This window comes from Cyprinodon variegatus, unplaced genomic scaffold (genome assembly GCF_000732505.1).
Source record: "Cyprinodon variegatus isolate N-32 unplaced genomic scaffold, C_variegatus-1.0 Scaffold87, whole genome shotgun sequence".
Taxonomy (NCBI): domain Eukaryota; kingdom Metazoa; phylum Chordata; class Actinopteri; order Cyprinodontiformes; family Cyprinodontidae; genus Cyprinodon; species Cyprinodon variegatus.
This window is the reverse complement of record NW_015150540.1, coordinates 1,471,779-1,485,149: the sequence shown is the minus strand read 5'-3', so window position 1 is coordinate 1,485,149 and position 13,371 is coordinate 1,471,779. Positions and strand designations below refer to the sequence as shown.

The following is a 13,371-nucleotide window of genomic DNA, read 5'->3' as shown; positions in this document are numbered from 1 at the left end:
GGCCCAAATTTATGTAATAAAATGGACTTGCATTAATGCAGCAGGAATGCATAGCATGTACATTTTGGAAAACGTTCCTCTCAGTACATTTGGTGCATTTTTCACATCAATATTAACATTTTCACAACAGTTGGTTCAACCCCTACAGCTTGCACATACAATAAGTTACCATGTTTTATGTAATCTACATAAACTGTTGCTAAAATGTTCAGACATGCAAATTGGCATCGTTCTGCCATCCAATACATTTTTTGTGTGCGCAACAAGCAGTTTCAAAGTGCCCATAAATTAAAGATAAGGTTGAAGGTGATAATTACAATAATTATTTAAATAATAACAATGAAAAACCTAAATAGCACTTATAGTGCACTTTATATAGGCAGCCAATTTCAAAGTACTATGAACAAAACAAAAAGAAAAAGGGATGATGAAGTCGAATATAAAACAAAAAATATCATAAAACATGTGAATGTTGTCTTTGACTGCTGATTGGCCTGAGTAGACATTTTTTGCCATCAATGTTATTCTACTGGTCTTATTTCAGAGTCCAAATATTTTTATATGTGCAAATAATCTCTTTCCATCATCTGCAATTGTACAAATGCCTCCTGCGTATGTGAGTTCGAACCTGACCTTTAGAAATACTTTAAAAAGATGCAAAAACTGTAAATGCTTAATTAACATATCCTAACTTTAGGATATTACTTAGATATCACTGCAGAAAATAATAAGCTTAGCTGATATTATCTCACCGGTTTAGTCAAAATCAATGATTTGATTTCTGAAAGAGGAGCAGCAAGAGTGTAAAATCTGAAATTGTGGTCTTAAATGATGTCTACTGCCATTTAATGTGTTAGTATGATTGCCTAAAACCAAACTTTGGAAGGTGGGCACTAGGTGCTGCTTCAGGTTCTGCTAAACATTCCTCTTTTTTCCAAACAGATTTAATGGGAGAAGTCCAAGATTAACAATGTGTAGTAACTAATCCTGAGTGCTACACATTATCAACCTGGCCTCCCAGGTTATAGCTTTGTGCCTTCTCTGAAGATCTGCTTTGAGCATACTAACAAGTCTGGATGTTTTAAGATGCACAAACCTAAAGATCAGGCCTTTAGTCAGTTATCCACATCACAGTTGCAGTTTCTCATTTCTTTTAAAAATTGCAAATGCTTCTAGACATGCATCAATTGTTTTTATACAACTATCTGCTGTTTTATGATATTGTTATTACTTTATTACATTAGTTGTCATAATGAGAGGAGTCCAATTGGAGACCATCTGAATAGGTAGAGACTCAGACTGTGGTGGAAATTCTGCCTCTGTACTCACCATTACTAAATCCAATAAAGGAGTCCCTCGCATCCTGGAGACGGAAAGCATATAACTTGCCACCACATGACCAAAAGGCCCTGCTAGCTCCGATGGATGCAGTATGTGAGGACACCACAGCAGTGTCTAGCTCACAGGGTGGATCCACCCTTAAGGAGAATCTTTCCTTGCTGCACTGCAAGAGATATTTGCAGTGATGAAACTATGTGGCCAGACAGAAAGGAATATCTGGATTTGCATGAATGATTTACAGTAGTATGCATGTCGTATGTTTATTTCTAATATGTACTGCTATATTGTTTACATTTATATGTAAAAATACAGCAAAGGGCTTTATTCAAAGGTAATAAATGCTTGTTGTAAATAAGGTGGTATTTTGTTCTTTTGCACAATATTGTAAACTGATTACAACTGCAAAGAGCATATGCAGTAAAAATTTAAAAACATGGATATTCAGTGTTTTGTTCTCAGTTACAATAACTCTCTAAGCACAGCAATTTGAAAATTGCTGTGCAATGAGCATATAGTGCTGTCTTGAGCATTTTGTTGTTACTAAGATGTCTTTTTTGCATTTGAAAATATTTAGAGTAAACTGTAATAATCCAAACCTGACTAAGCTCGTGGACTATCTTTTCCCTTAAAGGGGAACGCCGTTTTTTTTTTACATTGGGGCCATTGATTTTACGTTATAACATGTTCTACTCACTCACCCATATAAGTTTTGTGTCATTTGGAGCTGTTCTGAAGATATTCCATTCTATCCAAGTAACGTCTTCCTGTGGGCAACGAGTTGAAGGTACAAACTAAACTGTTCAAAATTTATTATTTATGGTACGCCAGAATTCATAACATGTAGGTGAATCACTGTCCTCCAGACATCCGCCGTTATATTTTTTTATATTTAGATGTTTTAAAAACAAAGCGGCGTGTGTCTTTCTCCTCTGGAAAATTGCTAAAAATAGAAATATCCTGTCCAGGGCTGATGCTGAGAAACCAGCCCATGCGTTTGTTACTTCGAGGCTGGACTAATGTAATTCTTTACCATCAAGGAGTCCACAAATGCAATTAAAAGCCTTCAACTAGTCCAAAATGCTACAGCTACAGTGAAGAGAAATCATATTTATCCTACTTTAGCTAAACTTCACTGGTTTCCTGTTGAATCCCAAACAGAATTTAAAATCCTCCTTCTCAGCCCTGAATAACCAGGCCTCATCATATATTGGAGACCTGATGTTCCTAACAGAGCACTTCGCTCTCACTCTGCAGGTTTACTAGTGGTTCCTAGAATTTGTAACTGCAGAATGGGAGGCAAATCTTTTAGTTATCAGACAGACACCCTGTCTACTTTTAAGACCAGACTTAAAACTTTCCTTTTTGATTAAACATTTAAAGTTAGAGTGACTCAGGTTATCCTGGGCAATTCTCAGTGGTGCTGCTATAGCCTTAGTTGCTGGAGGACAAACTAAACACTTTTCCTCACTGTGCTCTATTCTATTTATATTCTCCCATTTGTCATTATTTCTAAAGCTACAGTGTGTAATAATTACAGGGATATACAGTCAGAAATGTAATATATTATACATAACTATGTTATTTATCATCATCTACGAGCTCAGCCTCTTAACCTTAATATTTGCGTTGCCTTAGAATTCGTTATTTATAATTACATAGGAGCGGGTCTCGCAGCCATGGAGGCAGACATCTTTGCGCTACGGCAGCGCAGAGCCAACAAACTAGTGATTGCGAGATCGCCAAAACGTCACAACGATGTAGAAAAAATAACGAGTATATTTATTATCTTAAGTCTACATGAAATCTATACCCTACACAGACTAATGAAATACTATCTGTAAAATTATCTATGTAAACAAACCTCATCACTTGAGAAGGTAGGTGATGCGGACGTCGTGGAAGACATTTTGTCCTGTAACGCTCGCCGTACTGTTGGGGGGGAGAAGCGGTGGGGGGGAGATGTTCATGTTGCTGCAGTCTGCAGTCTGACCGCTAGATGTCGCTAAAAGTTACACACTGTAGCTTTAAGTTAAATTTTTAGATCAATGTTTTTTTCTTGTCATCGTAACTGTTTAGCTGTGATACCATCCCGGAGGGATGCATCAGCTGGGCTGCTGCCGTCAACAACTTCAGCTACAGATTGTAGAGAATGGCCTGTTTTTTCAGTTCTGTTTCTCTCCCAGACATGACTATGGACTCAGATTTTACTGGTTCTAACTTTTCCAAAAAAGTAAAAAAAAACATTCCACTGGACTTTGTATCCAAGTTTGAAAGTCCAGTGGATTGTTTTTTTAACTTTCTTGGAATGACTACAACCTGGATGACTGAGAATCTTCACCAGCATGTCTCTAACTTTATGTGCTCTCTTTTATCCTTTTGACTGGAAAACTGACTCAGAACTAATCTGCTTAACTTTTTCTTTAATAGACAGGCGTACCTATGAAGCTAGTATTCCATAACTTTCTCTAAAATAGAAAGTATTTAAGCATCAGTTCGTCTCTGTCTTTTCCAACCTCCACTTGGCCTTGGCAGCTCACACTAAGCCTAATTCTGCTGGAGGTTGTTTCTTATTTATTCTGCCTTGACTTGATACTCAGAGTGAGGGATTGCTGCAAAGTTAGTGGCACAACACACACAATTTTCTACTGTTGCTACATGCTCATCCAGGAGGAGCGCATTTTAAAAAGTCGTCAACTCAATAAAATGAGCTGGGATTTCTTAGATAAAAACCTTTAACTAATTTGTCTGCATAATTTGATTTACTTGAATTTAACTGACTCTTTAAAATGCCTTAAGATGACATGTGTGTTCTTAAGTGACTTGAAGGTCAGTCTTTAAAAATAAACTTAATTGAACTGAATGTGTGGCACAATATTTGAATTGTTGAATCTGCAAAGCATCCATATGTATTTGACACCCCTGAATCAGTAGTTATTGAAACCAACTTTCACTGCAGATGTAACTGCAGTTCTTGTTGCGGCCTGGTAACAAATGAAGTGGGGAAGCAAGAAATGGCTTTGTTAAAACATAAAAAGATGTTTTATTTTAATAGAATATAGCAGTTCATCAGTTTAATTCTAAAGCTTAAGGAGAGGAGATAATTCCACAAGCAGTAAACATGACCTCATTACACCAACAATGCTTCCTGTGACTGCTGCTTTCTTGGGTACATCCACAGCAATCGACAATCCAACCAATGGTTGTTTATGCTTTAACCATTTGCACCAGTACTGCTGTAGACTCTGGCGTTTCATGCTCCCACAGCTTGCACAACATGACTCCATTTTGAATTGCAGACAGGGGATGACACATGCTGAGTCTGTGCTCTGCCTTAGGGAGAGTAGCAGCTGCACAGTAGAAATTCAGAGCGGGAGAGCAGTGACATCAAGTATTGACAAGGGTAATAGGAAGGGTTAAAATGTTCCAATAAAAGAAGGGCAGAGGGGGAGATAACTTATGATTAGAACCGGTTAAATGTTGCCCTCTGATGTGCATCTCTGTGTTTTTATATAGTTGTTACAACACTTAAGGATAGATTTATCTTTTATTCATTAAATTTAGTTTGTATTCATCTAGTACTTTTTTAGTAATGCCAAAATACCTATCCTAGAAACCCAGGAAAAGCTTTCCTGGATAAGCTTTTTTTTATCTATAATATTATCAATCCCCTGCCGAGGACAGCAGCATATCCTAGTGTAGATTCTCCTCTGTTCTGAGAGAAACGAGACACTCTGGCTGCCCTTCAGACTCACCACCCCTACCCTGGCTCTTTTTTCACACCTTGTCAAAATTCAGTCTCCCTTCCCAACAGGGAAACAGGAGCCTGAACCCTTTCACTGGCAAACACATTATATGAAATATTTACAACAACACAAAAGAAGAAAAAAAACACCCCACCTGTATTTCTCACATCCTACCCTGCACCTGACACATGATGCTCTAAACACACAGAGGACTAACAACAACAAACAGGTCAACCCAAGAGGAAATATTAAATTCTGCCTTTAGTAAAAAGTGCTGTTAAGATTAACAAAAGGATGCTTGACAACATATTTAAATGGTTTCTTAAATAATAGATTTATCATAAAATACGATTAAATTAATTTTATAAATACAGACCCTAAAAGCTAAATAATAGCATGCTCTATATTTCCCAAAACCTGTAATAATGTATGTTTAGAATAATTATAATTAAATATTCAAGCTTTAACTGCTTGATTTAATGTAAACTTGAATAGTTTGAATTTAGTCATGGCCTGCTATGTGATGCTGCTGGAGCACTGTTGGATATTTCTGTGTGGAGAAAGACAAGATATGAGGTTAAATGATGACATGTTGCCCTGTGAACTGTGACTGGTGACCTTTACAGGCTGTATTCTGCCTTTTACCAATAAACCTCTGGAAATAGGCACTGCCTCCCTATGTCTCTAATGAACAACCAGTAGAAGATGAAGGGATTTAGTCATCTTGATTTGTTATCACCCCATTTTGTCCAAAGCCCTGCCATCCCTCTGATTAGAACTTTGGATCTAAATTAAACATCTTTATATGTGTGCATCAAATATGATTATACTGTTTATATAATATGTCTTACAAATTCTTCAAAAGCCAAATAGAATTAGGTTTTCAGTTAAATCTAACCATTCAAATGCAAAGCAATAGGGTGCATACACATGCATGTATAAACACCTGAAACAATACAATAAAAGCTTAGAAAACAAACAAACAAAAAAACTTAATTCTGTTTTAATCTTCACCCAGTCACTACAGTGCAACTTCAAAATTAAACCAAACAGTGATTTAAAAAAACAAAAACATAACAACTCAGAAATCATCAACTGCAGGTTCTTAAAAGGATTACAATTTCACTTCCTGAGTTAAGCCTGCTATCAAAGCAGGTCCCACTGGAAGTAGTTGTTGTTCATCATCTATTAAAGGTTAAAGGTAAGTACAGATCGAGCTTCTGGTTACATGAGCACAAAACCTGCATTAAATCCTAGTAAGATGAAGATGAACCCAATATCCTCTTCAAATAATTCTGGAATTTGGTAAGAAATTTGGCCACATAATTAATGCATGTCTGGAAATTTGGATTATACAAATATAAAATTTAATATACTCAAAACGTTCTTTCAAACGTTTTGAACATGGCACTTAAGAGGAATATTTAACACATTATTTATTTAATGTATTTAAAGTATGTCTATTGAACATTAGTGGCTAATGGTAAAGTTATTATCAGGTTCCTGATTATTTTATTTTTATTTTTTTTGTTTTATGTTTTAAATATTGACTGTATTTTATCATGGCCTCATAACCAGAATCTAAAGAAACTTAGATATTTTTATTCCAGAACTGCTTTATATGGAATACAGTTTTTGAAAGACAATTTTAAATTTATAAAAAGCTGCTTGGCTTAAAGAACCTTAAATCAATAACAGCAGGACCCCTTAAAAGGCATCGGTCCCCACATTGCAGGGTCCGCCACATTGTGGGGAGTGATACCTGGACCCCACAACGGAAACTCCAGTTTTGGGGTCAGGGGTCACGTTTAGGACTAAGGTGTAAATTGAGTTTATGTTGGGGTTAAGGTTAGGTATGAACCCGTAATGTCACGGTTAGTCTGTAGAAATAAATGGAAGATAATGGAATGGCCCGGCAAAGAAAGTCAGACAAGTTTGTGTGTTTATTTCCATAAGTTATACGTTTGAAATACTCTGCATCAGACATGAAAGGAGAGATTCTACACAAGGGGCTCATGTAGGGCATCATTAAAGGAAGAATCGCCCATAATCAACAACCACTGAACAGCTATCCCAATAATGGTGATAACCATAAATAAAATAAAAAAACAGAATAACATTGAAAGGAAAAAGAAGACAGTTTAGTTTGCAAATGAAACGAAGTAAATCAATGAAATAAAAAAAGTTTAAGTTAACTAAATGTGTCTGCTCCTACTGTCATGTGGGAATCTCACCATTTATAAACCACTTCTGACCTTTCTCCTCTTTTAAGAGAGAGAAGTCAGGTAATAAATAGCAGTTACTCTTTAAGGCTCCTCCTTACAGTAAGGCTCTTATGAGGGCATGGATAGGAGCTAAAAGGCATCAAAAGACTAAGTTCAGCACCAAGGACAGGTTTGGAAGAAGCCAAGTGACATCCGCTTCTCTAGTGGTGCCCAAATCTAGTTCTCAAGCTATCCTGAAATAGGCTGGTTTGAAAGATCTATCTAAATGCTGAAGGATAGCAGCTCTCAATCACTGTTGGATTTTGTTGTTGTCTTGGTATAGCAAAGACACCATATAGAGAAGCAGGTTGCAAGCGTGTGCCGGGGTGGTTATGTCCCTCAAAAAAGATGTGTTAAAAAGAATCTCAGAATCCTCATTGTACTATTCACTTTACTAAGTCAACACTGCATCCAACATCACAGTCTGGCCACCCTGTACTACTTCCTAACAGGTAACAATGCTTTGCCTAATGTATAAACTTTGCTCTTATCATTCCAAACAGGAACTGTATGACTTTGTGCAGGCCTGGATGTTTTGTGAGGTGCAGAAGGTTTGGGGTTCAAAAAAAGCAAAAAATGTATGTAGTGCTGCTTCTTAATTAATGTTCTCCCTTTGTGCAATCCCCCAGCTAAACAGCTCCATATCATGACCCTACCACCACCCTGCTTGATGGTTGTCAAGTATAATTATCCCCCCTGGACTCCTTGAAATTTTCGTTTTGGTACTGGGGCCAAATTGTTTCTTGATTGTCAGCTCCAAAATAATATTGATGAATTGATAAATCTAGTAGTCTTTATTCCCTTGGAAACCACATCTCTTAACTATACATTCCCAAATCTTTCATTGGAGAAACAAACCTCAGTTGTTTAGTATGAGGACCATCATTTTTATAAAATATGTCACAACTGTGAAAAGTTAGTCATATGTTTCCTGTTTTAAAAGCATCTGGCCCTCACAGGGCACATCATTTAGCAGTGAGGGACATGCATGTTAAGTCAGGCCTTTTTTTTTTTTGGAAGATTGGGATGTTTCGGAAGATGGCGGCAGCTGCATATCTACCTGCTACTTTGGGGTTAAGTTAACTGCAAAACAGCCCACACCATGGCATTACCACCTACATGGTTTACAGTTGGTCTGGTCCTCTTAAGCAGCACAGACTTCTCCTAACTTACTTCTTGTCATTCAGGTTATTTGGCCGAACGTTTATCTTCTAAAAAAGAAAGTGGATTCAGCACCATAAAGACCCCCAAAAACAAAACATCTAAAAATGCACTGTTGCAAACAAGCTTTGCTTAATGTCTTTGGGGACGACTAGATGTTTTGGGACATGACAATAGCTCCAGGGTTTGAGGGCGATGCAACAGCCAAATGCACCAAACAGCACAACAACCCCCATGAAACATATCCTCCTTGTCATCATCGCACTGGAAAAACAATCTAGAAATAAGTAAAAATGTCTTAAATTAAGTGTATTTACCCTTAATTTAAGTAGGTAAATGATATAGTTTGCCAATTGTTTACTCAATTAAATATTATGCACTTAAAATAAGACGATGCATTTGTGTTTTCTTATTTTAAGTGTAAATTGTCTTGTTCCACTGGCAGGATGTCTCCTCAATCCAACAAATACAATTATATTAAGAAAAAGATTCTTATCTAGATTTTGATTTTTTTCCAGTGCACCACCATCATCATCATGGTGTTTGGTATCCCCATCACAGGTGGAGATGCCAAACACATCAGATACTTCTGTCAGCTGGGGGGCCAGATGTGTTTCAGCCAGAGAGCGGATCTGATGAATGATTAAAAGAAGCCCATCACCTAATCCCACATAGAAAGTGGGATGTTCCTCCTTTGATGGTTTGTCAGAGGGAAAACAATGACGCTAGAGATGGCTCCTGGCTTTGCTGTGACAACCAATTACATAACGGCAGAGCTGAACAGAGTGCTCTCATTAACGTCCATTTCCATCAAGAAATCCTCAAATACGCATCTAAGCAGCGCGTCTGCACACATTAAACCATATTTTATCATTAAAGCTGGGTAGAGCTTGTTTATCTGGATGAAATGTGAAAATAAAGCCTGTAATACATCACCATCAGCTACATCAAATTCATTCTAAGCTGCGTTTTTCCCCCTGCTCCTTTAAAAAGGTCATCATTTGCAGGTAAGTATTGTAAACAGACCGCAATGGGGAGTAAATTTACTGAAATCAGGACATTATGAGGAGCAAACACTGTCAATAAAGCGTGCAGCAACATTAATTAAATAATAATATAAACCATCTTCCCCCATGGCGCATGCAAACAACGGTACATCATGTAACATGACGCATGAATAATCCCAAACTGCAAAAATAAAAAAAAAACGCAAACAGAATCGCCTCTGAATTGGTTGCTCTCCGTCAGGTTTTGCTGCATTGGAGGCAGCGGTGAAACATTAACCAACATGATGGAGAGGGATGCAGATTTCTCCGTTTCTCCCTGAAAGGATGCTCAGCATCTCCTCCATATGATGCATGGATCAGTTCTGCGGAAAAAAACACTTACCTGAGACTACTGCTTCCACTGCAACCCAACAGTATCTGCTGCCAATCAGAGCGTATTTCCCCCCTTTTTGCAGCACGACAGAAGGTGACCCTGCGCTTCTCTGCAAGTCTCTGCATCCACGAGATCACGATGCACGCAGCAAGGGGGAGCTCCACAGCACAGGCACGCGCCGGGGGGATGGCCCAGCTTATACTCTCAATGGATGGCAGCGGAAATATAACGCAAGGGAAATAAGCCAACCTAATATAAATGAAGGGAATTGTGCAAAATATGGTTGTTAATATTTTTGTTATTATCATGCATTCATTCTAGGATTTGTTTATTGCAATTTGTGATTAATTTCCTCTTTTATTCACATAACTCATAGTCTGAATATTGAATAATGTATAAAAATGGTGGATAAGAGCATTAAATTGGCTTTCACTTTCCAACCAATGGAATGAGCATCTTGAGAGGTGGTGTCCCCCCACCCCCCATGTAATCCACGCCTACATCTCACTATAGTCAAAGGAGGAGGGAAGGTGGAAGGAGAGGATTACTATCTGACTCATCCACTCCAGAACAAAAGAACATTTTTACCCACCTGTTGATTCTTTGATTTGCTCATTTACAGTTCTCTACAAGTTTATTTTGAAATACTTTCAATGCAGCCAAGAAGGATGGAGCTTCTTGGGAAGGATACAAATTTCCTTCTACTAATCTCACAGATTAAAACTGGGCTCCCTGATAAAGTTTTAGACCTAGAAGGCTCCTGGGCAGGGGCGGAGCTACATGGGGGGCCAGGGGTGGCCCTTAGCCAGTCATTGGCCACCCCTACCATTTTTTCCCTCTAATACAGATGGTGGCAACAGTCAGAACTACATTTAGATTTATATGAGGTAAAGAGAAAATGATGCTCCCTGCAAGTCATTTAGGAGCATTCAGTGAATCATAGATCATTTTTAAAAAATAAAAACCTATTAAATAATCCATTTATGTAGATATTAGTACTTGTAAATATAATTGTTTGGCAGAAGGATTATAGATAAAAGTAAGCAATGACGATGGAACAGATGTTCGCCACAAAACTCTAACCTGAAAGAGTTGTATCCACTATACCTTTTATCTAGAAAGCACGGATGTTTAAATATATTTGTTTATTTGTTAGCAAAGGCTGTAGGAAAGTATAGTTTGTTTTTATTTAGAAAATATGGATGTTTTGCTTATTAATTTTGCTGTTGGAACAGTGTCAATTGACTGTGAGGTTCTGGCGCTTATCCACTTTCGGCCCCCCCTTAGTGTACATTGGTTATTGCCTAGCCACCCTTATAAAAGTTTTCTGGCTATGCCTGTGCTCCTGGGAGACTTGCACAATCGAAGGGTTAAAAGCAGTATACCACTTTTGATGCAATGACAAATATGACAATAAAAGGTTAGTGTATTTCATTGGGATTTTAATGTGACTGATCAACACAAAATTTGTGTAGAACAGTGAAGTGACAGGATAACGATGTAATGTTTTTAAAATATTTCCCTCATAGAAGCTGAATGAATCATTATCATGATTCCACATTTCACTTTAAAGCAGCTACAAGGCTTTGTTTCTTTACCATTTTTATTCATTTCTAATGTCTGACTTTTGTCCCTTTTCAACACAGCTTAATCGAAGTCAGTTGGGATGGATCATCTGTCAACATCTGTCTTCAATTCTCATCATAAGACCCCTTCAACACATTAATGTGCTGTGATCTAATCTAATTTCTTTGTCACTTCTTGGTCAAGTAGCTTGTAGAAAACAATATAGATTGGGATATTTTCTCCAACATATTTAAGACCTTAGTGCTCTTCCATAGGCTACAGCTTGTGATACTAAAGAACCAGGTTGTTAGCAGAACAGGAGCACCACCATGGACTGTTCTTTCACTATTCCTTTTGTGCTTTGTATATTTTTGAATTTCTGTAGAAAACAGAATCCTTTATCTGCGCAAAAGGCTTGGATGACTGTTGTTGAGAGGTGATTCAGAGATGGAAAAGAAGCTACATAAAGAGAGCTGTTGAACCGCTTTGTCTTATGGTGTTGTAACAATCATCTCTTGCTGATGATTGTTGTAGGGTCTAGGAGAAACAGAAATAGGTTGAATGTTTTTATCATTGTGGGAGAATAACTTTTTTTTCCCTCCAGCTTTTATTGTCATTACATTGTTACAAGTACAGAGCAATGAAATGAACTCTATGCATTTAACCCATCCCCTTGGGGGGCAGTGGGCTGCCATTGTGCGTCGCCCGCAGAGCAGTGTGGGGTTAAGGGTCTTTTTGCAGTCTGTGGGAGTGAGGCTCAAACTCAGGATTCCAAGCTTTATGCCCTAACCACTAGGCTGCCACTCCCCATAAGGAGAATTTAGAGAAGCCAAATAACCTAACAGTCATGTTTTTGGACTGTGGGAGGAAGCCAGAGTACCTGGAGAGAACCCATGCATGTACAGGGAGAACATGCAAACTCCATGCAGAAAGACCCCGGGCAGGGAACCGAACCTAGAACCTAGAACCTTCTTGCTGCAAGGTGCAGCAGGGCTGGAAAACAAACTGGGCCAGAAAAGCAACTGTGAAGGTGGCTAAAAAAAGGGGAAGGGCAGGCTGTACTTCTTAATGCAGCTTCATTCAGAGGCTGCTGTAAGACAGACCGCTACAGAAGATTCCTGCTGTCTACAGCTATTAAGATCCACTTTAACCAACTGAAGAAAACTCTATAATAAAAGGTATAGCATTTTTTTTACCCTTGGGATGAATAAAGTATTATTTAATTGAATAAAATGTGTGGAGTTTGTGACAAGCATTAGTTGAAAGATTCTGTCACCTGAGCTGTTGATCTAAGCCTCCCAGATATAACGCAAGCTTTGTAGCTGCTTCCCTGAACAATTTTCTCCTTACTTGTCAGTTTAGGTGTATTACCCTGTGTTAGTAAGTCTGGACTATTTGAGTTGTTTAACACTTGGGACTTTATGACCCAACTCTACATAAACATTTCTGCCTAAGTCCTCTAAAAGTTTTCACAGAAAAAGTTAGGAACCTATAAGAAGATTAAATCACACACACGTAGACTTGATTTACTTAATAGCTTATTCACGTATCATTATTAATCCTTCTCCTTTTATATTTTGGTCCAGCAGAGTAAGCATAAGCTGAACTTTTTCAGATTTTGATTTGTAAATTAAAATAAAAAACAATTACGTTTTTTGGTTTATCGGGTTTAAGGTGTATAAAAAGTTTTATGAGGTATTCTTGTGTTTTTTTTTTTCTTCTGTAAAATATTACAACAGTTTACCACACTCTCACGATTAGATGTGTTATTTCATTATTAACTTTTATAGGGACAGCTGTTAAGATCTTAATGAGTAGGAAACAAACTATATGTTTGAACTTGTTTTTTTTTCAGAAATTAGGAAAATCATTTTATAAAATATCAAGAGGCAAATATACTCATTTCATTGTTGAAT

At 37.6% G+C, this 13,371-nt stretch overlaps 1 protein-coding gene across 1 annotated transcript in view; it reads right to left on the bottom strand.

The window, feature by feature from the left end:
* The window catches only part of pacsin1 (protein kinase C and casein kinase substrate in neurons 1), a 47,367-nt gene extending 37,318 nt beyond the window's left edge, over positions 1-10,049 (bottom strand). The window contains exon 1 of the mRNA XM_015373441.1: positions 9,899-10,049. The gene's annotated coding sequence lies outside the window, so the exon portion shown is untranslated. The remainder of the gene's footprint in view (positions 1-9,898) is intronic.
* Positions 10,050-13,371: the final 3,322 nt, after the last annotated feature.